This window comes from Pipistrellus kuhlii, unplaced genomic scaffold (genome assembly GCF_014108245.1).
Source record: "Pipistrellus kuhlii isolate mPipKuh1 unplaced genomic scaffold, mPipKuh1.p scaffold_m20_p_2, whole genome shotgun sequence".
Taxonomy (NCBI): domain Eukaryota; kingdom Metazoa; phylum Chordata; class Mammalia; order Chiroptera; family Vespertilionidae; genus Pipistrellus; species Pipistrellus kuhlii.
Window position 1 is genome coordinate 183,788,622 of NW_023425515.1, and position 23,761 is coordinate 183,812,382.

General features: G+C 43.1%; 1 protein-coding gene across 4 annotated transcripts in view; it reads right to left on the reverse strand.

Moving 5' to 3' along the window:
• Positions 1-12,703, reverse strand: part of CDC42 (cell division cycle 42) — a 37,006-nt gene extending 24,303 nt beyond the window's left edge. The window contains exon 1 of one of the 4 annotated variants that reach the window (XM_036443906.2): positions 12,565-12,702. The gene's annotated coding sequence lies outside the window, so the exon portion shown is untranslated. Of the gene's footprint in view, positions 1-83; positions 98-11,620; positions 11,638-12,564 lie in introns of those variants that run through there. The other 3 variants (XM_045585044.1, XM_036443907.1, XM_036443909.2) reach the window with 3 other exon arrangements.
• Between the last annotated feature and the right edge of the window lie 11,058 nt (positions 12,704-23,761).

Genomic DNA, 23,761 nt, shown 5'->3' on the forward strand with positions numbered 1-23,761 from the left:
TCTCCAGGTCCAGCATTGCTGTTGCAAAGGATAAGAGTTCCTTCTTTTTTACAGCCTCATAATATTCCATTGTGTATGTGTACCACAGCTTCTCCACTCATCTACAAATGATGGCACTTGTGCTGTTTCTAGATCTTAGCTATTAAATAACACTGCTATGAACACAGGAGTGCATATATTCTTTCTGGTTGTTTTGGGATTCTTAGGATATATGCCCAGAAGTGGTCTCAATGGGTCAAAAGCAGTCCCATTTTTATTTTTATTTTTATTTTTTTTTAGGAAACTCCATTGTGGTTTCCACAGTGACTGTACAGTCTGCATTCCCACCAACAGTGCACTAGGGTTCCCTATCTCTACATCCTCGTGCACACTTGTTGATTGTTGTGGCAATTCCATTTCTAAAACTTTCTCTGTGTATGCAAAGAGGTAGACACAAGGTTATTCATCAGTCTTGCTTGTAGAAACAAGACAGGAGATTACCTACATGTGCATCAACAGGTGACTGGTAAACTAGGTTATAATTTAAAGTAATATATAATAATAAACTAATAGGCAAATCGACCAAACAGCAGAACCAGTCGCTATGACACGCATTGACCACCAGGAGGCAAACGCTCAACACAGGAGCTGCCCCCTGGTAGTCAGTAGGCAGAAGCTGGGCTCATGGCCAGCGAGTGCAGCAGTGGTGGCAGGAGCTTCTTCTACCTCTGCAGCAGCACTAAGGATGTCCATCAGTCAGACATCCCCAAGGTCTCCCAGACTGTGAGAGGGTGCAGGCTGGGCTGAGGGACACCCCCACCCCCCACCCCCCACCCCCATGCAAGTGCACAAATTTCATGCACCAGGCCTCTAGTTATACTATAAACTATTATAAAGAATGTGCTATTGTGCCTATTATAGACTGAATTGTGATCCCAAATAAAGTGACATGTTGAAGCCCTAACCCTAAGTACCTCAGAATATGACTGACTGTATTTGGAGATAAGGTCTTTAAGGTAATGTAAAGTCATATCGATGGCCCTAATACAATGTGACTGGTGTCCTTATAAGGATGTTAGGACACCAAAGTGTAGAGGGCCCCTTGGGAATGCACATGGATGACCTTTAAATTAATGTCAGCTGAGTCCGAGGTGACTGGTATGGCTGTCATCACTCCTGCCCCCCAAACAGCCTCCCATTATCAGTACAGGTTTATCAATTATCAGTACAGTTATCAGTACAGATTTCTTATTTTTATCCATGTGCTTGGAATGAGGAACAAATAGGACCTTGACTTACCCAGGTCTTGATATGCTAAATCCCAGGAATGAGGGAATGAATAGGATCTGGGCACACCAAAAACTTCTTTTACCTTAACCCCAATCTGGAAATCAATAAATGCGCTGTGTTGTCTGGTGGGTATTGACTGTTCCTCCATCAGAGTGACAGCCTCCAACCAGCACCCAGCTTTTAGATTTATTTCTACCTCTTGTCTCTTTCTTTTATTTCTCAATTTCCAGCTCCTCCACTCAGGAACCTGTCCTTCTCCCTTTCCGTGAGAGACGTGGAAAAAGGAGAAGCACCTCCGCACCAAAGTAGAAAAACAAACACAAAAAAACAGATGAGTTGCGATAGCTGGTTTGGCTCAGTGAATAGAACGTCAACCTGTGGCTAAAAGGTCCCAGATTCGATTCTGGTCAAGGGCACGTACCTCAGTTACAGGTTCCTCCCTTGCCCCGGCCCTGGTCAGGCATGTGCAGGAGGCAACCAATCGGTATGTTTCTCTCACATCAATATTTTTGTCTTTCCCTCTCTCTCTCCGCTCTTTCTAAAAATCAATAGAAAAATATCCTCAGGTGAGGATTAAAAAAAAAAACAACCAGTTGAGTCCAAGTCATTAAAGACTGAAAACAAGGCAGAGTTTTCATTTAACCTGGGTGGTGAACAGGAGGCTACCATTTCTTTCTTAACCATGAACAAGTTTTGTGTGTGTGTGTGTCTATGTTTTTAAGAGTATCAATCTTATACCTATATTCCAAGGTGGACAACCAGATAAAGTAAAGAAACTCAGCTATGAAACTACTTAAACAAAAGACCTGCACTAGGGTAGGAGCATGGAAAGAGAAAATAAATAGTTGACCTGTTTGAGGGTGGAGAGTGGATTTGTGTAAGGAGGTGGGAAATTATAAGGAAGTTTCTTATTCTGGGAAATAAGAGAATAAGTTTGTACCACAGATAAAAGGAGAAGTTAGAAGAAACTTATTATGTTCTTAAGGCATTCTTGTAAGAAAACAGCCTTTTCAGATTCAGTAGACAAATTCTGTCCTCAGTCTATCAAGGTTGAAATCATGTGCCAGCCAGTATAAGAAATCCTACATACAAGCATACATTTGCAGCAAAAAAATATAACAAATATGTGTTGACAACAAATCTGTGTTGGTTTTTTTAAAACATATTTTTATTGATTTCAGAGAGAGAGGGAGAGAGATAGAAACATAAATGATGCGAGACAATCATTGATTGGCTGCCTCCTGCATGCCCCACTCTGGGGATCAAGCCTGCAACCTGGAGATGTGCCCTTGTCTGAAATGGAACCCAGGACCCTTCAGTCCACAGGCCAACGTTCTATCCGCTGAGCCAAACCAACTAGGGCAGGGGTCGGCAAACTCATTAGTCAACAGGGCATGTACCTGTTGGTCTGGGCTGGGCTGTGGGCTGATCTAGGGTAACAAATCTGCTTTATAAGCACACTTTAAAACCAAGGACAACACCAACAAAGCCAGAGTGGCTCAGTGGTTGAGCACTGACTTATGAACCAGGAGGTCATGGTTTGATTCCTAGTGGGGCATATGCCCAGGTGGCAAGCTTAATACCCAGTGTGGGGTGTGCAGGAGGCACCAAACAATGATTCTATTCTGTCTCATCATTAATGTTTCTCTCTCTCCCTTCCCCTTTCTCTCTTAAATCAATAAAAATATATTTTTTTTAAAAATAGATAGTATGGATTAGAGATGCAGCAAGTCAGAAACATGTTCTTTGGACTCAGAATACACCCTTCAATGTGTCCTTTCAGCTCCTAAACCCTCCCATATTACTTTTTGAATAAAGAACTAATAAATTTTTTTCTATATCCTCCTGAAGGAGAAAAATCCTATTTCTAAGACATAAGTCAAATCTGCAGTCTGAACTAGCTAACGTGGTTTAACACCAAGTGTTTGAAGCCACCCAGGGAATAAACACACTGTATCATCATGAGCAACTCTATTCTGGAAATGCACCAACTTTTAAACCAAGGAAAAAATAAAATAACACTCTCCTAAAAAAAAAAAAAAAAAGCAGTCTCCTCCTAAAGTATCTGTATCACATTGTATTTATAACTATATCAGAGTAAAATAGATAAGTAAGCAATCTTATCCTTAGACATTTTATAATTAAAATATGCTTCCAATTTTAAAACAACTCACTCAGATTTGAATCCATTAAAACAGTGTATAACAAATTTAAGCCTCACATAATTGCCAAAGAATTATCTTCACAACCTAAGTCTTCACGAAAATCTTTGCCATTGATTAGCTCTATTTTTATTTTATTAATTGATTTTTAAAGACTGGGAAAGGGGGAGAGGGAGAGAGACTTCTATCAGCTGTCTCCTACATGCCCCTCTACTGAGGCCCAAGCCCTGACCAGGAGTCAAACAGGCAACCTTTTGTTGTTGTTGTTTTGTTGTTGTTTTTAAATATATTTTATTGATTTTGTACAGAGAGGGAGAGAGAGATAGAGAGTTAGAAATATCGATGAGAGAGAGTCATCGATCAGCTGCCTCTTGCACACCCCCTACTGGGGATATGCCCGCAACCAAGGTACATGCCCTTGACTGGAATCGAACCCGGGACCCTTCAGTCCCCAAGCCGACGCTCTATCCATTGAGCCAAACCAGTCTTGGCAAACAGGCAACCTTTTGGTGCACAGGACAACTGAGCCACAAAGACAAGGGTGATTAGCTCCATTTTAAAAGCTGCCTGTCTTAGATTTTTTTTTCTTAGATTTTTTGGCAGTTTGGTTTTTTTAATGTTTGCAGAGAATCATCTTACCATCACATTTTAAGTGCCAGAGAGGCAAATTTACTAGTATAATTTATAGGGAGAAGAAATTATAGCAATTTATACAAATGAAAGAAACAGAAATAAGAAATGTGGTGTCAGCAGAAAACAAACTTGGATCTTCAATACATGTCACATGCGGGACATGAATTAATCTTGATCCTTAAGAAAGCTTAATTACCAAATAGCTATTTAAAAAACAAACTGAGACTGCCCAACTGGTGTGGCTCAGTGATTGAACATCAACCCATGAACCAAGAAGTCACTGGTTCAATTCCCAGTCAAGACACATGCCCAGGTTTCCGGCTAGATCCCCAGTAGGGGGGGGCATGTAGGAGGCAGCCGATGAATGTTTCTCTCCCCCCAACCTTCCTCTCTCTCTTAAAAAAAAAAAATCTATAAGAACATTATTTAAAACTTTACATTCTAATTGATAATGTGAATTGTGCCCCTCGTTAGTTTCTTCTGCACTCTCCATTATTTACTGACAGTTACCTTTTAAATTTTGCACACAATGAGATTAAATTTGGCCTCTATTGTGCCAATTCCCTTTTCCTCTTGTGTTTTAAGTGCAAACTAACATAAGTGAACATAACATCAAGTAGTGCATAGATATATGCATTTGCTTGATTCAATCTGTTGCACTCTTATCAGGTTAGAATTGTAATTGCACCATCTATATATATAAAAGGCTAATATGCTAATTATCTAACCATCCTGGTCACTATGACGCACACTGACCACCAGGGGGCAGACACTCAATGCAGGAGCTGCCATGACGCACACTGTCCATTTACAGAGAAATGGCACTGCAGACCTGGTGCCCACAAAGTAACACTCGGCTTCCCCCAAGTGGAACATATTGGCCTGCCACCACCCCAGAGCCACAGCCCATCAAATTACAGCCAACACTGCGGAGACTCCACGGTGCAAAATGCAGCCCACAGCCCAGCCCAGACCAAAACAATGCCTGTGGGTGCTGGGTAATGACGTCACGTAGCAACACCTGGCTTCCTCTCCCTAGCAACTAGCCTCCTTGCAGTTTGTTCAGCCCAGGAACAGGACTTGCTTTATAGCCAGGGGAAAACATTTTACACTTTAATCAAATGTATGTAAAGCATTTCCCAGTGCCTCAATTCATTTGATCCTCACATAAGTCCTGAAGTAGATAGATAGAAGAATCAATGGAATCCTATTTTTCTTTTCATTAGCCGGAAAACGGAGATTTAGAAAGTTTAGAAACTTGACCTGACTGAAATGAAGAAATGGTAGACCTTGAAAACAACTTCAGGTTTTCTCACTGCGTAGAATATAGTCAAACACTGCTGCAGTTAAATAGTTTACCCTGCCGGGACCGGTTTGGCTCAATGGATAAAGCATCGGCTTGGGGACTGAAGGGTCCCGGGTTCGATTCCAGTCAAGGGCATGTACCTTGGTTGCGGGCAGATCCCCAGTAGGGGGTGTGCAAGAGGCAGCTGATCGATGACTCTCTCTCATCGATGTTTCTAACTCTCTATCTCTCTCCCTTCCTCTCTGTACAAAATCAATAAAATATATTTTTTTAAAAAAATAGTTTACCCTTTGTTCTCCTTGCATGATCTACAATAATAATCTGCTTCGTGTTGCTATTTACTGCTGTGTTGCTAACAATTACCTGAAAGAGAAGTTGGGGTGCTTCACTGGGCTGGAAAAAGTGTAGCTAAATTATAAAACAGGTCTAACTAAGCAAGTTTATTCTATATATATGCTGGTAAAAGGCTGTTGACTCAGGCATGCACGATACATATAAAGCTCTTGCTGGAGCCAATCGCACACGTGTGTTTCAATCTGTCATTGTCAATCGTGAATTTGGTAGGCACTTCTATTATAAAGGGCTAATAGTGATATTAAAATATTTCTTCTAGCCGAAACCGGTTTGGCTCAGTGGATAGAGCGTCAGCTTGTAAACTGAAGGATCCCGGGTTCGATTATGGTCAAGGGCATGTGCCTTGGTTGTGGACACATCCCTGGTGGGGGGTGTGCAGGAGGTGGCTGATCGGTGTTTCTCTCTCATCGATGTTTCTAACTCTCTCTCTCCCTTCCTCTGTAAAAATTATATATATATATATATATATATATATATATATATATATATATATATATAAGTTTTTTCCCTATTTCCTTTCCATGTGAATGAATTCATGCACCATGCCATTAGTTTTGTAGATAAGGAAGCTAAGTATATTGGTGCACTTTTAAGTTTTCAAAAACAGTGTTGAAAAATTAGTTTTTATTTTCTTAAACTGAATTTAAAATAACTAAACCATTCGTTCAAAAGAAGCATCTAAATGTGTACCTAATTTTGTATATATGCTTACTACTTTTTTTAGCCAATAAAAAAAAGTTGCTATCAAAAAAAGTTTACATTTTAAAATCTAGTAATTTATTGCTTTGGCCAATTTGGCTCAGTGGATAGAGCAACGGCCTGCGGACTAATGGGTTCCAGGTTCGTTTGCAGTCAAGGGCACATGCCCAGGTTGCAGGTTTAATCCCCAGTAGCAGGCATGCAGGAAGCGGCTGATCGATGATTCCTTCTCATATTGATGTTTCTATCTCTATCCCTCTCTCTCCCTTCCTCTCTGAAATCAATAAAGATATATTTTTAAAATAAATAAAATCTAGTAATTTATTTTAAGATCTTAATGTTAATATCAAACTCCACAATAAAAATATGGTTTTCTAGGAAAGTAGTGTGATATATAGTTAAACTCTATTTCAGAAGATTCCAAAACTGACCTCCTCTCAATTAGTGCTCAGCTGGTAAAACAAAGGTGTATTATAATGAAAAATCCTGAAACCACAGATGCTTTGTTAAGAAACCTTATTCTTTACTTCCGACTCCTCTTCATCTACTTTTTTTTTTTATTAAATTATTATCTTTGTACATATACCATTGCCCACCCCCTTCCATTCATGCCCTCCCTCCCCAGAGTTTTGTGTCCCTTGGTTGTACTTATATGCATGTATATAAGTCCTTCCTCTTCATCTACTTTTAGACAGATTTAAAAGTAAACCAAAAAAAGTTACAAATATTCTTAAAACTGCCAACCAACAAAGCAAATGGTATCTGAGATCTTGCTTATGCTTTCTTCTACAAAATGTATCCTCTTCTTACACTCCTTAACACAGTATTCTTTTATTCCTTCATCTCTCCCTTGTTTCATTGGCTCATTTGATCTGTCCTCAATCTCTGTTTCCACAAGGAGTAGCAAACAGTGATAATCTATTTAGCTGAAAAGGATGGCGGTGATTTAGCTTCCAACACTAGATGGTTTCATATTGCCACTTGGGACACAGAGGACGGACACAGGTGTGACTGAGACATCACTCCTCCAGCTCTCCTGGGGTCTTCAGCTCCAGGCAGCCAAGAGCAGCTCAGCATTTACCAGTGTGACATTTCCCATGTCTGCCTTGATTTCAACAGAGTTAGAAGCACTACCCTAGAGTGTACACTGCACAGGGATAGCACTGGTGAATTTCTCCTACAACAAATACTTTAAGAAAAAGGGGAAAGTTATTAGAAAAAAATTCAATTTAGTCCTTAAAAAATAACAATAATTTTTAATATGGCAGCTAAAACTGACTAGATTTTTGTTATTAACATCTTCCCTTTAGACTGGAAATATGGTTTATTTTAAAGAAAGGATGCCCAGCCGGAATGGCTCAGTGGGTGAGCATTGACCTATGAACCAGGAGGTGGTGGTTCAATTCTTAGTCAGGATACATGCCCAAGTTGCAGGCTCAATCCCCAGTAGGGGGCATGCAGGAGGCAGCTGATCAGTGATTCCTTCTCATCACTGATGTTTCTTTTTCTTTCTCTCTCTTTCTCTCTCTCTCTCTCTCTCTTTCTCTTTCTCTTTGAAATCAATAAAAAAAATATATATTTAATATGTTTTTAAAAAGCAGCCCTGACCAGTTTGGCTCAGTGGATAGAGCTTCGGCCTGTGGACTGAAGGGTCCCAGGTCCGATTCCGGTCAAGGACATGTACCTTGGTTTCGGGCACATCCCCAGTGGGTGTGTGTGTGTGTGTGTGTGTGTGCAAGAGACGGCTCATTGATGTTTCTAACTCTCTCACTTCCTCTCTAAAAAAAAAATCAATAAAATATGTTTTAAAAAAAGATATGGATTTTTAGGGCAAACGCAGATAGCAGCTTAAAAGTGGCAGCCAAAGAGAAGTTGTAATAACAACAAGAGCACTTACTATGTGCTAGTGAATTGTCTTAAGTACTTGCCACAGATTAACTGATTTGATTCTCCTAACACTGTGAGGCAGGGACCATTGCTAGTCTTATTATACAGAAGGTAAACCTGAGTCACCAAAACATTACTTAGGTTGCACATAACTAATAAATAGCAGAGCCAGGATTTTAACCCTGGCAGTCGGTTTCAGACTCTACACTTTTAATCACTGTACTAAGCGTTTTTCTGAAGAACACACAGCAGCAGAATTAAAATGGGAAACCCTAATGGCTTACTTTTGGAGAAAACGATGGAAGTGTTAAAGTGTAGCGTTAAAGCAGAGGGAGCAACAAGGTTCTCTTCAGGTGACAGACAGCCAATGCTTGGTGAATGACTTAACCATGTGTAGGTTTTTGCTATATTAGAAACTGTTCTGAACTTCAGCATAGCTAAATATTTGAGAAAAAAATCTTTCCTAAACAATTTTTTTAATGAAATATCATTTGGTGGCAAAACACCTGGTTTTACTTCATGAAATAAGTAGTTTGAGACCAATGTCCCAGGGACAACTAGGGAAGAAGAGTTCTGACATCCAGGGCTTTTAACAGCAGCAGACAAAGCTGAAATGGCAAGTAAGGAAAACTGCTTTACCAAAAATATTTTGGACTGAAGAGATAAGTAACTAAAAGTAGAAACTAGTAAGGGACAAAGCATAACATGACCAGGAACTTGATACTGTTGAGTAGAGGAGAAGTGGCAAAAATAAGCTGCTAATGGCTAAGAAATAGAGGATATTTCAAATCAACTTTAAAAAAGAGAGAGAGAGCCCTGACCAGTTTGGCTCAGTGGATAGAGTGTCGGCCTGCAGACTCAAGAGTCCCAGGTTCGATTCCGGTCAAGGGCATGTGCCTTGGTTGCGGGCATATCTCCAGTGCGGGGTGTGCAGGAGGCAGCTGATCGATGTCTCTCTCTCGATGTTTCTAATTCTCTCTCCCTCTCCCTTCCTCTGTAAAAAATCAATACTCTCTGTAAAAAAATCAATAAGTATATTTCTAAAGAGAGAGAGAGAGAGAGAGAGAGAGAGAGAGAGAGAGAGAGAAAGAAAGGAATGAAACAGACTGAAAGGCCCCAGGTTCGAGTCTGGTCAAGGGCACATGCCACACGCTGGGGCTGCAGGCTCCATCCCCAGTAAAGGTCGTGGAGGAGGCAGCCAACCCATGATTCTCATAATTGGTGTTTCTCTCTCTCTCTCCCTCTCCCTTCCTCTCTGAAATCATTAAAAATGTACTTTTTTAAAGTACACAGAAAGAAAAGGTTAACCCTCAAACATCATCCAATTCATTCATCTGACAAATTTCTAGGGATACAGGGGTGACCAGGGAAGTCAAACCCCTGCCCTCATAGAACCTATGTTCTAACGGGGAAACTAATAGATTTGGAAGAGAATCCTGAATATTGAAGGCCAAGAATAAAGCTCTTTGATATAGTGGGCTATATAGATCCATTTATGGGAAATAAGTTCACAAAATATTAGCACTCCTCCTGATGCAGAGGCCCTATAGCCTGAAATGCTCATTGTTTCTTATCCTCTTGAAAAAGACCCTAAGACAATAAATGCATGAAAAAATGTATCTACAAATTAAAAGTACAATCTGAACTTTACTTCCAACAATACCTATAAATACTACTCCCGGATAGGCACAGTAAATTGTACCTCAAAGTTTTCCAAATGTGACAGCTCCTGGATTAATACATTTTATTAGAGTAACCATTTTAAAAAGAACTAGAAATGCTTTTCTAACAGACCATAAAATTTTAAGTGGAAAAATTATCCAAATAAAAAACAAATCTTAAGTTACAAGACAGTCAAGATTTGGTCTCAGTGAGCTTTAAAAATCTGATATTTTTTTTAAGAGAGTAGAAGGGCAGGAAGGGGAAGTGGAGAGGGGGGAGAGCAAGGGGAAGAAAGAGAGAAATATCAATGTGAGACACATCCTTTAATTGCCACCCACATACACCCCGGGGACCAAAAATCAAACAATCAAAAGAAAAACCCAGGGATGTGCCCTTGGCCAGAAAACAAACCCCCAACTCTTTGGTTTGCCAATGCTCTAACCACTGAACACACCGGCCAGGGCTCTCACTGATATTTGATTAAAGCCCCCAGAAACCCTAACTATAACAACTCTCTTAGATTCCAAAAAAAAATAATCTGAACTGAGTACAACTGTTCATTACTATGTGAAAACATTTTAAGAGGATGTGATACTTCTTAGGTCCTGAAGTAATTACTAGAAAATAAGCTCATTTTTAATACTCGGTTAATATACCAATCTCACTGCTTCAGTATAAACACTATAAACTCAAACTACTCTGCTATATATATTTTTTAAGAGGAAAGATACAAGTTGATATACGTACATTTAAACGTCTTAAATATGGAAGATTCAAGAAACAAGACAGCAGGTAAGTGTTCCATTTTTACATTCTTAAAACATGATAAATTATGGCAAACATATTTCAGATTTCAGGAGACCCAAGCTCCACACCTATCCAATCCACAACACCTATACACCACAGAAAGCCGATTTAAACCTACACTTCTTTTATGTGTTTCCTAACAAGCAATTTATTCTCTCTATACAAATGGGAAACAATAAGAAAGTGCTTGTCCCAACAAGAACTACTTTTACAATGCATTACATAATTGGGTCTCATTTGCTTTACAACGCTAACATTTTTTTCTGTGCTACTGTATGTACCCTGTAGTCCAAAAAGGATGTACCTAACATTCTGGGGAACAAATATTGTGATCCAAAAAGTCTGAAAATGTTACTCAAGTTTTCTTAAAGATCCAAAACTCCTTTTTAATTACAAAACTAAAAGTGTAGCAAGCAAAGGTCAGGGGTGACATGAACTGATTCTCTTTTCCCTGTCACAAAAAGCACAGGTAGTCCACTTAGGGTAAGCACTCTGCATCAGGAAGTCATACAGGAGATGTTAAACAGCCTAGGAAGGTCATCTGGACCAACGATGCTTCTAGAAATAAAGTCACTTCATTAAGTACAAAGGGATCTTGAAAGGTATGGCCTTCATAAGCGGCTGTGCATGGTGCTGTCTTTCGCTTTATTCCCTGGCACAAAGCTAATCTTGGGGTTTTAAACCTTCCTGGCTTTTGGGTGCACTTGGGACGACCGGGGTTTGAAAAGATCTCTGAATGCGATGCACTGAGAAGCAGGCAAGGAAGGATATCCAGCGCAGGCTGCCAAGTGCTGTCTTACATGGATGGATCCCCCCGACTTGCAGGAGTTAAAACTCGCACCCCTTCTACTGCGATGACGTAATCTTCCACACTGCATGTCTCTTGGACTTAAAGGGGAGGAAAAAAGGCAAACGAACAAAGAAAATTTCTCCCAAGGAAGAGGAATTAAGAAAGTGGCAGAAGGACAGTTTCGAGAGATGGTTAGGTAACTCCCAGAAAGGGAAGCTCAGCTGAACAGGCAGAGACAGGGCTGGAGAGGCAAGCGGAAATGGCATTAGGTACTCAACCTGAAGCAGAGAGAGAGTCGCCTAGAGAAACGGGGCTCAGACCCACCCCGCCCGGACCGAGCGTCGGAGCCGAGGCTGCGGAGAGGAAGCCGGTCGCAAGCAAAGCCCGGGGGGGACCAGCCAGCCACCCTCCGGGGACCGCACTTCCCGGCCGGCCGGCGCCCCTCCCCCGCCCGCCCGCCGCAAGATGTCCGCGGCGGCGCCGGCGGAGCAGGAAGTAGGAGCTCGGGCGCTGGGGCCAGCCCGGCCGCCGGGGCCACAGGCACTCCGCTCAGCCCGGCGCCCCGAGGCCCAGGCCCACGACGGCGCCCCGGCCCGCCGCCCGCCCTCGGGGCCGGCCGGGGGGAGGGGAGCCCGGGCGGCCGGGATGGGTGTGACCCCTTCCTTCCGCCACCGCTGCCCGGTGACAACCCGGCACCGCCCGCGCCCTCAGGCCGGCACCCCGCATCCCGGCCGCACGCCCCTGGGCCAAACGGGCGCCCCCCGCACCTTCCCCGCCGGCACCCTCTCCCCTCCGTCCCCCGAGAGAACCCAGACCCGCGCTCTCCCGCACGGCGCCGCGCGACCCGGGCAACCCCACCCGCGCCCCGCGCCCCCAGGCTCCCCCGGAACCCAGAAGCGGGGTGTCCCCGCGGACAGGGAGGTGCCGGGGCGGCACAGGAGGGACGGGACAGTGGGGAAGCCGCTCCCGCGGGGAGCCCTGGGCCCCGCACTCACCTCAGCCTCTCCGCCGGGGCGTTGGCAGCACTGCGCGGGGTCTCCTCGGCGGCCGGACAGGGGCACGCGCTTGACGTCAGCACGCAGGCGACGCACGGTTGGGTACCCGCGGAAGTGGGCGGGGCCGGGAGGCAAACCGAGGCCGAACGAGGACGTGAATTCACGCCTCCGCCTTGGCTCGGGATGCCTGTCGCGCACGCGCCAGCCGACGCGGCTCTCTCGGTTGCGGCTGAGCGCACATCCTCCTGAGACGGTCTTATTTATGATATGGAAACGGCCGTTTGCAAAGTGCGTTCACTAACATTTCTTCCGATCCTTGCATTCTGGTGAGGAACAGTATTATCTCCCCTAGTTTGCAGAGAAGACAGAAACTACTCGGAGGAAAGTGACTTGCGGAAGACCACACTGCAGGCGATATGGCCCTGTATTCGGTGGGTCCGCCGAGAGCTGAGCCGCTCTTCTCATCACTGCCTACACCCCAGCCTCCCTCCCTCCAGCCACAGCGTCTTCTTTTGGTTTAGACACTTCCTCCCCGCTGCAAGGCCTTGCATTCACTGTTTCCTAGCCTGCTCCTCCCCCCAAGCCCTGTGGCTGGCTCTCGGCCCTCCCAGATCACCCTAGCCTCACAGCACCTGTTTATCTGTCCTCCCTGCTAGTGTGGAAACTCCAGGGGAACAGGAACCTTCTCTGTCTTTTCTCAAACGTGTCCCAGTGTTAGAGGAAAACAGCTTATTTTAATAATAGTTCATTTATTGTTGACTACAGCTATTTGGCCAAGAAAGACACCTATTTTAAATATATATAATTTAATAGTCATATTTCCTTTTGGACTTTTAAGCTTTTTAATTCTTTATTGTCCTAAGTATTACATAAGTCTCCTTTTTCCCCCTCTCCCAGGCCGCCCATACCCCCCAGTACATGCCCTCACTCGCCTACTGTGTCCATTGGTTTTGCTCATATGCATACATACAAGTCCTTTGGTTGGTCTCTTACTCCCTCATCCCCTGCATTCCCTCATAGGTTAGAGTCTAACCGTTAGACAGTCTGTTCGATGCTTCTATGACTCAGGTTCTATTTTTGTTCATCGGTTTGTTGTTTGGACTTTTTGTAATTACACAAGAATAAATGCATTTTTGAGTGGTTATTGTAGACATGGAATATTAGCTACTTTAACACTCAACCATTTTATAAGAGCTAGTACCCCCATTTATTGATACATGAACTGAGGCTCAGAAGTGTTAAGGGACTTGTCCAAGGTCGCCAAGGCAGGCAGTGGCAGAGCTGGGACATGAACCCCGGACTGTCTCTAGTTGACCACTACTCTATCATAATACCCAGCAGGTTTATTGTAGAGAAATCAAAAGACAAGCTTCAGCTGTGGCCCTGCCTTAAATAATACCAATTATTAATATTTTGGTGTATACCTTCTCAGTAATTTATGTATATATGTGTGTGTATAAACGTACATCTATTGCACAAAAACAGATTGTAATCTGCTTTTCTCTCTCAAAACTACATTGTGAATATCTTTTTGTGTCAAATAAAGCATTATTTGTAAAGGCTGTGTTCTAATGCGTGGACATTACACTATTCACCCAATCTCCTATTGGAACTAAGTTGTTTTGGGCTATTATAAAAATGTTAGTACCACAAAAATACATCAGCTTCATTTCTTAAACTTGAGAGAAAACTGGCAGTGACCTTTCCTTCTTCCCTTCTCCCAATTCCATGAATGTCCCCAGACAATGTCTGCCCTTTCTACCAGCAACAATATCTTGATGGGGTGTCACCCAACTTCTTGGCTTTTCCTGCCTTTATTCTGAGGACAAGGATTCACTTAGCACTGTGTCTATTTTGTTAGAAGACCCCTCCCCCAACTTTTCACAGCCCCAAAAAGCGGTAGCTTTACTACTTGACCTCAGTCTACCCCTGCCCTTGCTGCTGGCCATCAAAACACCAGTCTCCCACTGCCCCCATTGGCTATGGCTGCCTCATATTATCAGGAGGAGGAGCCTATTGGTCTCCAGCTCTGCTTCCCCTGTGGTTACAAACCCAGTGTCCATTCCTCCTTCTTCTGGTAACACCTTCTGGTAGCACCCCTCCCCCTCTCCTCACTCCAAGTAGCTTTAGAGATGATTCTACCTAGTTGTAGGAATAGACCGGTGACCCAGACTTGGCCATTCAGAACATTTTTAAATATATATATTTTATTGATTTTTTTTACAGAGAGGAAGAGAGGGGGAGAGTTAGAAACATTGATGAGAAACATCGATCAGCTGCCTTCTGCACACCCCCTACAGGGGATGTGCCCACAACCAAGGTATATGCCCTTGACTGGAATCGAACCTGGGACCCTTCAATCTGAAGACTGATACTCTATCCACTGAGCCAAACCGGGGTCAGCCAAACAGAGCATTTTGTGTGTGTGGGTGTGTGTGTGTGTGTTTTACATTTTTATTGATTTCAGAGAAAGGAAGGGAGAGGGAGAGATAGAAAAATCAGTGATGACAGAGAACTATCATTGGTTGCTTATCGCACCCACTAGGGATTGAGCTAGAAACCCAGGCATGTGCCCTGACCTCCTAATTCATAAGTCAATGCTCAACTGCTGAGCCACACCAGCCAGGCCCAATCAGAGCATTTTAGAATCTGTACCCACAAAATTAATACCTAATTTCTAGAGGTTTCCTTTGAGAATCTGTTTTAATTCATTTTATACAGCACAACTTTCATCTTCCCAGATATCAGCTCTTATTAAGCCACTTCCAAACTCAGGAACCCCTAGAGTTCTCTCCTATGTCTTCCAAGAAAAAGTCAGTCCTTCAGCTAGGCATTCTGCATTCTCTTGATCTGGCACCAATTTGCCTTTCCAAAGTTACTTGCTTTTCCCTTCTGTATTAGTCAGGGTTCTCCAGAGGAACAGAACAAATAGCAAACACCTACACCTACATCTATCTTTCTTTCTATCTTTATCTCCTATTTTATACTTTTTAAGGAATTGACTCATACAACTATGGAGACGGATTAAGTCCCAAGATCTGTACGGTGAGTTGGCAAGTCAGAAACCCAGGAGAGCAGTTCTAGTTCAAGTCCTAGGGCCTGAACTAGAGAACCAGAAGAGCCGATTACTCAGTTGCATTCCAATGGCCAGCAGGCTCAAGACCCATGAAAGGCCATGGGTCCTTGACTCCAAAGCCAGGAATAATTTTCCCTAACTCAAGGGTTGGTCAGCCTTTTGTTCTACTGATTAGATGAGTCCCACTTCTCTAGTCTGCAGTACTTAGTCTACCAATCTAAATGTTAATCTCATCCCCAAACATCCTCACTCCCAGAATGTTTGAACAAATATCTGGGCATCTCATGGCCCAGTCAAGTTGACACAAAATTAAACATAAGACCTTCCATCATATACTTTATGCTTACAACTTCCTTTTGTGCATCTAGTATCATAATCTCTTGCTGCTAAACCCCTGGCTCAGGTTGATCCCTTTGCCTAGAATACCTTTTCTGCTCATCCATCCTGTCAAGTCCCTCTATGAACTCTACTTTTAGCCAACAATGACCTGTGTTCTTTCCCACCTCAGCACCTCTGAAGATTCAGTGGTTCCCTTCTCTGTCTGCCAAACTCCTATTCCTCTCTCCTTAAAATACTGTCCTAGCTCTCAGCTCTGAAGCCCTCCCTGAAAACCCCAGGCCACAGTCATTCTTATTGCACTGGGTATTTCTAGCATACAATATTAGAATCATTTATATCTGTGCTGACACAGCCATTAATCTGTGAACTGGCAAGGATCTTATTCATTTTTGTATCCTTTGACCTAATTTCCTGGCATACTGCCTGCCTTCAAAAACGTTTGATAAATAATGCATGAATGAACTTAATGGCACCTCTTCCACAAAGCCTGCTCTGCTTCCAGCTGCTGAAAGTGATCTCTGCCTCTTCCAAACACCCACAGCACTTATCTGGGGACTTCTTCAGGCCCTGGCCCTGTTCTGACATGTATCTCCATGCTGTCTCTGCCTGACTGCGAGCTCCCAGGGGCAGGCGAAGTTTTGAACACATCTCTGTGCCTCTCACCATACACTTTAAGTGCCTTAAACAGTGAGAATTTAAACACAGGCTGAATGGAAGAAGCCTCAAAACTGTGTTCTCCATCAATAAATCAACGAATCACAAGTGGAGACAAAGGAACCCTCATCACTGCTAGTGGGAATGCAGACTGGTGCAGCACTATGGAAAACAGTACGGAATTTCCTCAAAAAGTTAAAAATGGAACTCCCATTCGACTCAGTCATCCCACTTCTAGAAATATATCCCAAGAAATAAGAAACAACAATCAGAAAGGACTATGTTCATAGCAGCACAATTTACAAGAGCTAAGATTTGGAAACAGCCTAAGTGCCCATCAGCAGGTGAGTGGATTAAAAAACTGTGGTATGTTTGCTTTGTAATTATTAATTGTACTGTACATTAGTGTCATGTGCTTTTTCTCATGGATAATCCTAATAAAGAGGGAATATGCTAATTGACCATCACACTCTCACAAAGATGGCGGCACCCAGTCCCCTCTGCCCCCCAGCCACCCAGGGCAGGCCTAAGGCACAGGCAAGCCTTGGATGATGGCTGCACAGACGCCCAGGGCTGCCCAAGGCTCAGGTAACCAGGGCCAGCCGAGGCTTGTGCTGCCGGCAGTGGCATCACCTTCCCCTGCTCACTGGGTCACCTCCCACCCCTGAGGGCTCCCGGGCTGTGAGAGGGGGCAGGCCTGACTGAGGGACCCCCCCTCACTAGTGCATGAATTTTCATTCTCTGGGCCTCTAGTATTTCATAAGAATAAAGGTTAAAGATAACTCAATAAAACAAAAATAAAATCTTGCCGAAACCAGTTTGGCTCAGTGGACAGAGTATCGGCCTGCAGACCTAAAGGTCCCAGGTTTGATTCTGGTCAAGGCCATATACCTTGGTTGCAGGCACATCCCCAGTAGGGGATGTGCAGGAGGCAGCTGATCAGGGTCTCTCATCGATGTTTCTCTCTATCCCTCTCCCTTCCTCTCTATAAAAAATAATATATTTAAAAAATGGAACTTTAAAATCTTACTGCTGTCACTAAAATGTTGATTTTTTTTGTTGTGCAAAATCCTATCACTTAAATCAAGGCTACCCTTCCATTCTGATTTACTGGCTGGTCTTTCCCTCCACTGGATTATAATGGCCCAGACCTTGTCAACAGCTTCATCGGCTACTAGGATTCCAGATATGCTCCTGGTTTAGCCTGCCACACCCTAAGAGGTTAGAGCTGAAACCTGCCTACTCCATGGCTCTGACCCCATTCCAAGCCTCTTCTGCAGCCCCTCCTGCTGCTGGGCCTTCCTCCTCCTCTTTGTACCACATCAGTACATTTGTCCAGGGACCTTGCCTCTTCTAAGAGTCAGTGAAAGGAGGGGAACTGACCAAACCTGTTTCCTGCTTGCCTTTTTCCAACTGGTTCAGGCCTGCCAGGCTTTCATCTCTGTTACATGTTTCTGGTGGAGATAATCTGGGTCACTAAAGATGAGTAGATGAGATGGGATAGGGGAAAGAAAAGTCTAGAAGTAACTGAGCAACTCTATCCCCATCCAGTAGGGTTTAAAAAGAACCCAGAGGCACATAGCACAATGATGAAGTTTTAATTTGAAATTATCTGAGAATCACTCTTGTGGGCCAATTGGTTACTGGCAATTGTGACCAGTATTCAAGATAGTGCCTACTATGTGCTAAGTACCTCAGGTGTAAAGGTGACCAATATCCTGCTACTTAACCCCTTCAATGGCTTCTCCTGGCTCTTGTCCATCTCTCTAACCTCCTGTTTTTCTCAGATATTTGAGCTTACTGTGCCACCTCAAAGCCTTGCACTTGTTCTCTTCTCTCTCCTGCTCTTCACCTTTCACCCTGAAGGTCTTTGCTTAAATAGTGCCTCTTCAAGACCTCTACTCCACCCAGCTTTCTTTCTTTCATAGTGCTAATCACTATCTCAAATAATCTTACCTCTTTTTCTTACTGTCTCATTCCTTTGAAATTTTTTAAAGTTTTTTTCACCACTGTACTCCCAGCTAGAATATAGTGCATACTCAACAAATCTGTTGAAGAAATACTATAGATGAAGACATAATCCCTAATCAAGGAATTAAGGTCTCATTGTGGGGCAAATAATAATCAAAATCAGTGCTAGGACAAGAGTTTGTATAAGGAGCTGAGACCGGTTTGGCTCAATGGATAGAGCGTTGGCTTGGGGACTGAAGGGACCCGGGTTCGATTCCGGTCAAGGGGAATATCCCCAGTAGGGGGTGTGCAAGAGGCAGCTGATCGATGACTCTCTCTCATTGATGTTTCTAACTATTTCTCTCCCTTCCTCTCTGTACAAAATCAATAAAATATATTTTTTAAAAAAGGGTTTGTATAAGGATCTAGGGCAGGGGTCGGCAACCTTTAAGACATAAAGAGCCACTTGGACCTGTTTTCAAAGGAAAAAAAAAACACCTGGGAGCCGCGAAACCATTGCGACATTTAAAACAAATATAACACTGCATATATTGTTTCTTACCTTAATGCTATATACCGGATCGTGCAGTTAGCTGTCAATCTGAAGAAAAAAAGGATTTTTTTCACTTAACAAAAAGAGCCGCATGCGGCTCCGGAGCCGCAGGTTGCCGACACCTGATCTAGGGGAATAATAAAAGTATTCACGATAACATTTATTAAGTACTTCCTGTGTTCCAGGTATTGTTCTAAGTATTTGCTAAGTATTCTCTCACTTGAAATTCACAAGAACTCTGGCATATAGAAACTATTATCTTCAACCAAAAATGAGACATGAAAAGGTTATTAGTAACATTTGCCAAGCCATTCAGCTGGTAGGTGGAGGAGCTGGGATTCAAATCCAGAGCAACCAGGTAGGTTTCCCAAAGGAGCAAGGTTTGATCTGAGTCTAGAGAACTTGAACAGACTGGCCAGGCCAGGGTGGGGCATGCTGGAAGAACAGAAAGCTTCCTGGCAGAAAGAGCAGGCATGTCCAGGTAGACAAGCATGGAAAAGCAGGGGTAGATGGATCTCAGCAACACAATATTGAATCCAAGCAGACAGACACAAAAGGGTATTTACTGTAATTTTCCACAATGTGCAAAAACAGGCAATAGAAATCCTATCAGCAGTTATTCTCAGGGGATTGACTAGGAAACGGCATGAGACTTCTGAGATACTGATTATAGTCTGTACCTTCATCTGGATGGTGGTTATAGGGGTGTGCCCGCTTCATACCATTAAGACTTGTGCACTTTACAGGATGCATGTTGTATTTAAGTTTAAAAACTTAAATGTCACTACAGTATTGGTGTAAAAAAAAAAACGAAACACTTGTGATTTTCTAAGAAGGGTAGAATTTTTTTTTATGACAAGATGTAATGCCTGTGAATAAGATAAGCAATAAGGGGAGGGATGTGGAGAAGTGGGATAAGAACCATATTTTATGTATAGGAATTAGGAAATGGAAAATGGAGCAGAGAAGGGCTCAGAAGAAAAGAACAAAATCAAAGGGACAGCTGAGAAATCTAACTGAATCTTCCCTAACCAAGCAGATTCAGATACAATTGCATTTATTGAATGCTCCTGTCTCCAGCGTTGTGCTAGGGTGATCCTAGCTAGGAGTAAGTCAGGTGTGGAAATGCTAGTTCAGAGAGGTGATGTGACTTGTCTGAAATCACATTCCCTGTAAATACTAGAGTTATATTTGCTAGAAACATCCCATTTGTGCCCCAAAGCAAGGTTCCAAAATACTAAGTATTGGCTCCAATTCAAGGCAGAGTTTGAGCTCAGAGGAAGTGGAGGGGAGGCCCTGGCTTTTTTGGCGGTGTAGGTGGCTTCCTGCCCAGGAGACACACCCAGCTTCAAAATCACCACTCTAGGCAGTCAGGTTGTTGCTAGGCACTAAGGGGGCCCTTGAGCTTTCAAGTAGAGCCAGTGCAGAATGGGGAAGGAAGCCAGTCTCCTGGGTTAAGCCTAAGTGAAGAGGCCCATTTTTATTTATTTATTTTTTAATTTTACTGCCATCACCAGCCCTTACACAGAATAAATCATGTCACTCCCTGCCCTCTTCCCAATGTAACACTTAGTGGTCTCCCATGAACTCTAGTTATTTGTGTTTACTAGAAGGAAATACCTTAAATCAGGGAGCAACCATGTGTCTCCTACAAATACCAAACTGTTCCTTGAGAATCAGCCACAGATAGGACTTGTATTGGAAGCCAAGAATATAGAGATGTCATCTTCATGGAGCTCACAATCTGCCTGGGAACACAAACCTGAAGCTGTACTGCAGGGTGATATTTAGAATAGGGCATAGCACGTTGGGTACACAATATATATTTGCTGAATGAACAGGGACTGATGCCTTAGAACAGCTCACAGGTGCCAATTCAAGGCAGACATCAAAAAAAGCTTCAGGCCGGGACCGGTTTGGCTCAATGGATAGAGCGTCGGCTTGGGGACTGAAAGGTCCCGGGTTTGATTCCAGTCAAGGGCATGTACCTTGGTTGCGGGCATATCCCCAGTAGGGGGTGTGCAAGAGGCAGCTGATCGATGACTCTCTATCATCGATGTTTCTAGCTCTCTATCTCTCCCTTCCTCTCTGTACAAAATCAATAAAATATAATAAAATAAAAAAAAACAAAAAAAAAAACATATATTTAAAAAATAAAAAAGCTTCAGGAAGGTAACCATGCCTATCTGCATAATAATGAATAGGAGCCCTGACATTGTCCTGTGCACCAAAGGGTGGCCAGTTAGATTTCACTTCAGGGTACATATTGGTATGAGGGTACAGGCTCTAGCCCCATCTGGGGTTGCAGATCATTCTCTGATATTTGTTTCCCTCTCAAATCAATAAAAACATATGCATTTTCAGAAGCCCTGGCCAGTGTTTCTCAGTGGTTAGAGCATTGGCCCTCTCACCAAAAGGTCCCAGGTTTGTTCGATTCCCGAAGGCATGTAGTTTGCAGGTTCAATCCCTGGCCTGTGTGGGGATGCTTTCAGGCCACCAATTGATGGTTCTCTCTCTCCTTCCCCCTCCATCCCTCCCTTCCATTCTTCCTAAAACAAAAACAAAAAAACAAACAGAAAATATCTTTGGACAAGGACTTAAAAAAAAAAGGTTAGGAGTGTGGGCTGGCGGATTGTGGGAGGGGCATTCCAGTTCAAGGAAAAATGTCCAATACATGCATGACAGTGGGTGGAAAATGTTTAGCAAAAGAGTAGTCATTGTTAAGTGCATTATACTGAGTGGTCTGTGGAAACTGACCACACATGATGCTCCTGGGAAAGCCAGTTACTCTTGCATTCTCCAACTGCCACCACCATGTCCCCCTCACAGCCCCCACCCTCCTGGAGTTGGCCATCTCTCCAGCAGCCAGGGCTGTGACCCACTCACTCAGACATTTTTCCATGGCACCACTGCTAGCCAGTTGCTAGCAATCTCATATTACTTTGTGGCCCCAACACTGATTTTTCACTAGTAGCCATCTGGCAGGAACATTTTTAAGTAATCAAGATTAAATTAATCTTTTGTAGAATTTGGAGTCACAAAGGGAAAATTAGACATGAGACATTTTAGAAATACTTCCCTCTGGTTCCTCCACATGGTCCTCTTCCTTCCCCGTCACTCAAAGAACTAAAATTGTCAGGGTGCTTTAGAATTGGTTTACTCTTAGATATCCAGGCAATGTGACCTTGTGGCAGGGTATGGGGCTAAAGCCAGATGAAATGGAGATGAACTCTAGCTTCTCCTCTTACTGGGTTTGTTTGGGACAAGAAATCTCATCTGTCATTCACTTGCATGGGAAAGAACTAGTACCACAGAGATTGCTGGGAGACAGTGCTGGTATGTGAATTGCACCAATTCTGGTTTTATAACAAGGGGAATGGGTCTTGGCTCGGTCACTTACCTCTCTAAACCTCACACTTTAGAGGTTGACTCCTACCTAAATACACTACGTTGCATTTTTTTACTAGAAAGTGTTAAATTAGGTATGAGCCATACAAAAAAACTATTCTGGCCCAGCTGGTGCTGCTCAGTGATTAAGCATTAACCTATGAACCAGGTCACTGTTCAATTCCTAATCAGGGCACACGCCCAGGTTTCGGCTTCATCCCCAGTGTGGGGTGAGCAGGAGGCAGCCAATCAATGATTTTCTCTCATCAATGATGTTCCTCTCCCTTTCTGAAATCAATCACTCAATATATGTATACTCATAAATGCATTTTGCACATAGGAGATTCTCAGAGACACTCGTTAACATTTCCAAACATGATGGAAAAAAGCCTAAGACTAGGGAAACAGAAATCCAAGGTTCAAGTTCTAGTTCCACCATTAGCCATGTCGCTTATGAAGCACATTTGTAATGAACTCTATTAACAGTGGTTCTCAACCAGAAGCAAATTTGCCTTAAGGGGCTATTTGGCAATACCTGGAGACATTTTTGGTTGTCACATATATGGGGGCTGCTACTAGCATCTAATTATTAGAGGTTAGGGATGTTGCTAACGATCCTATAATGTATAGGACAATCCCCCACAAATAATTATCTGGACTCAAAGTGCCATGATTGAAAAAAAACCTGTGCTAGGTTCACTCAATTCAAGCTGTCTTGCCATAAAACCCCTTTACCTGCATGCAAAACTTGAGATCATTGCAACGGCTAAGAAACTGGTGCAGGCCAGGAAATTCCTTAACACCAGGAATTCCTGATTCCTGCAGACCAAAGAAAATACCTTCACAATGTTTTGAACAAACTGAAGTATTAGAGATACTAGGGCCCTATCGGCATTACTAACTCCTTTGCCAAGTTAAATGTATTCCTAGAATTAAGAATAGCAAAGATTAACTAAATTAGTAAGAGGCAGAGTTCACTTATCTTTATGTTCACCATATTTTATATTTGTATCCTAGCACCTAGAACAGTTCCAAAGGCCCAAGTACTAAACCACCACCAGAAGCATGGAATTAATCATCCCTAACCCAAAAGATCAGTTGGGAATTGGTACCAAGTCTGTTACCAGACAGACCTATAAATCCAAGAACCAGGCGACGGAAGTAGCAAGGCTCCTCAGACTGGATCATGCTGGGGAAGCAGCTGCCATTTACCGTCACAACCACAGCTACTGCTCCGC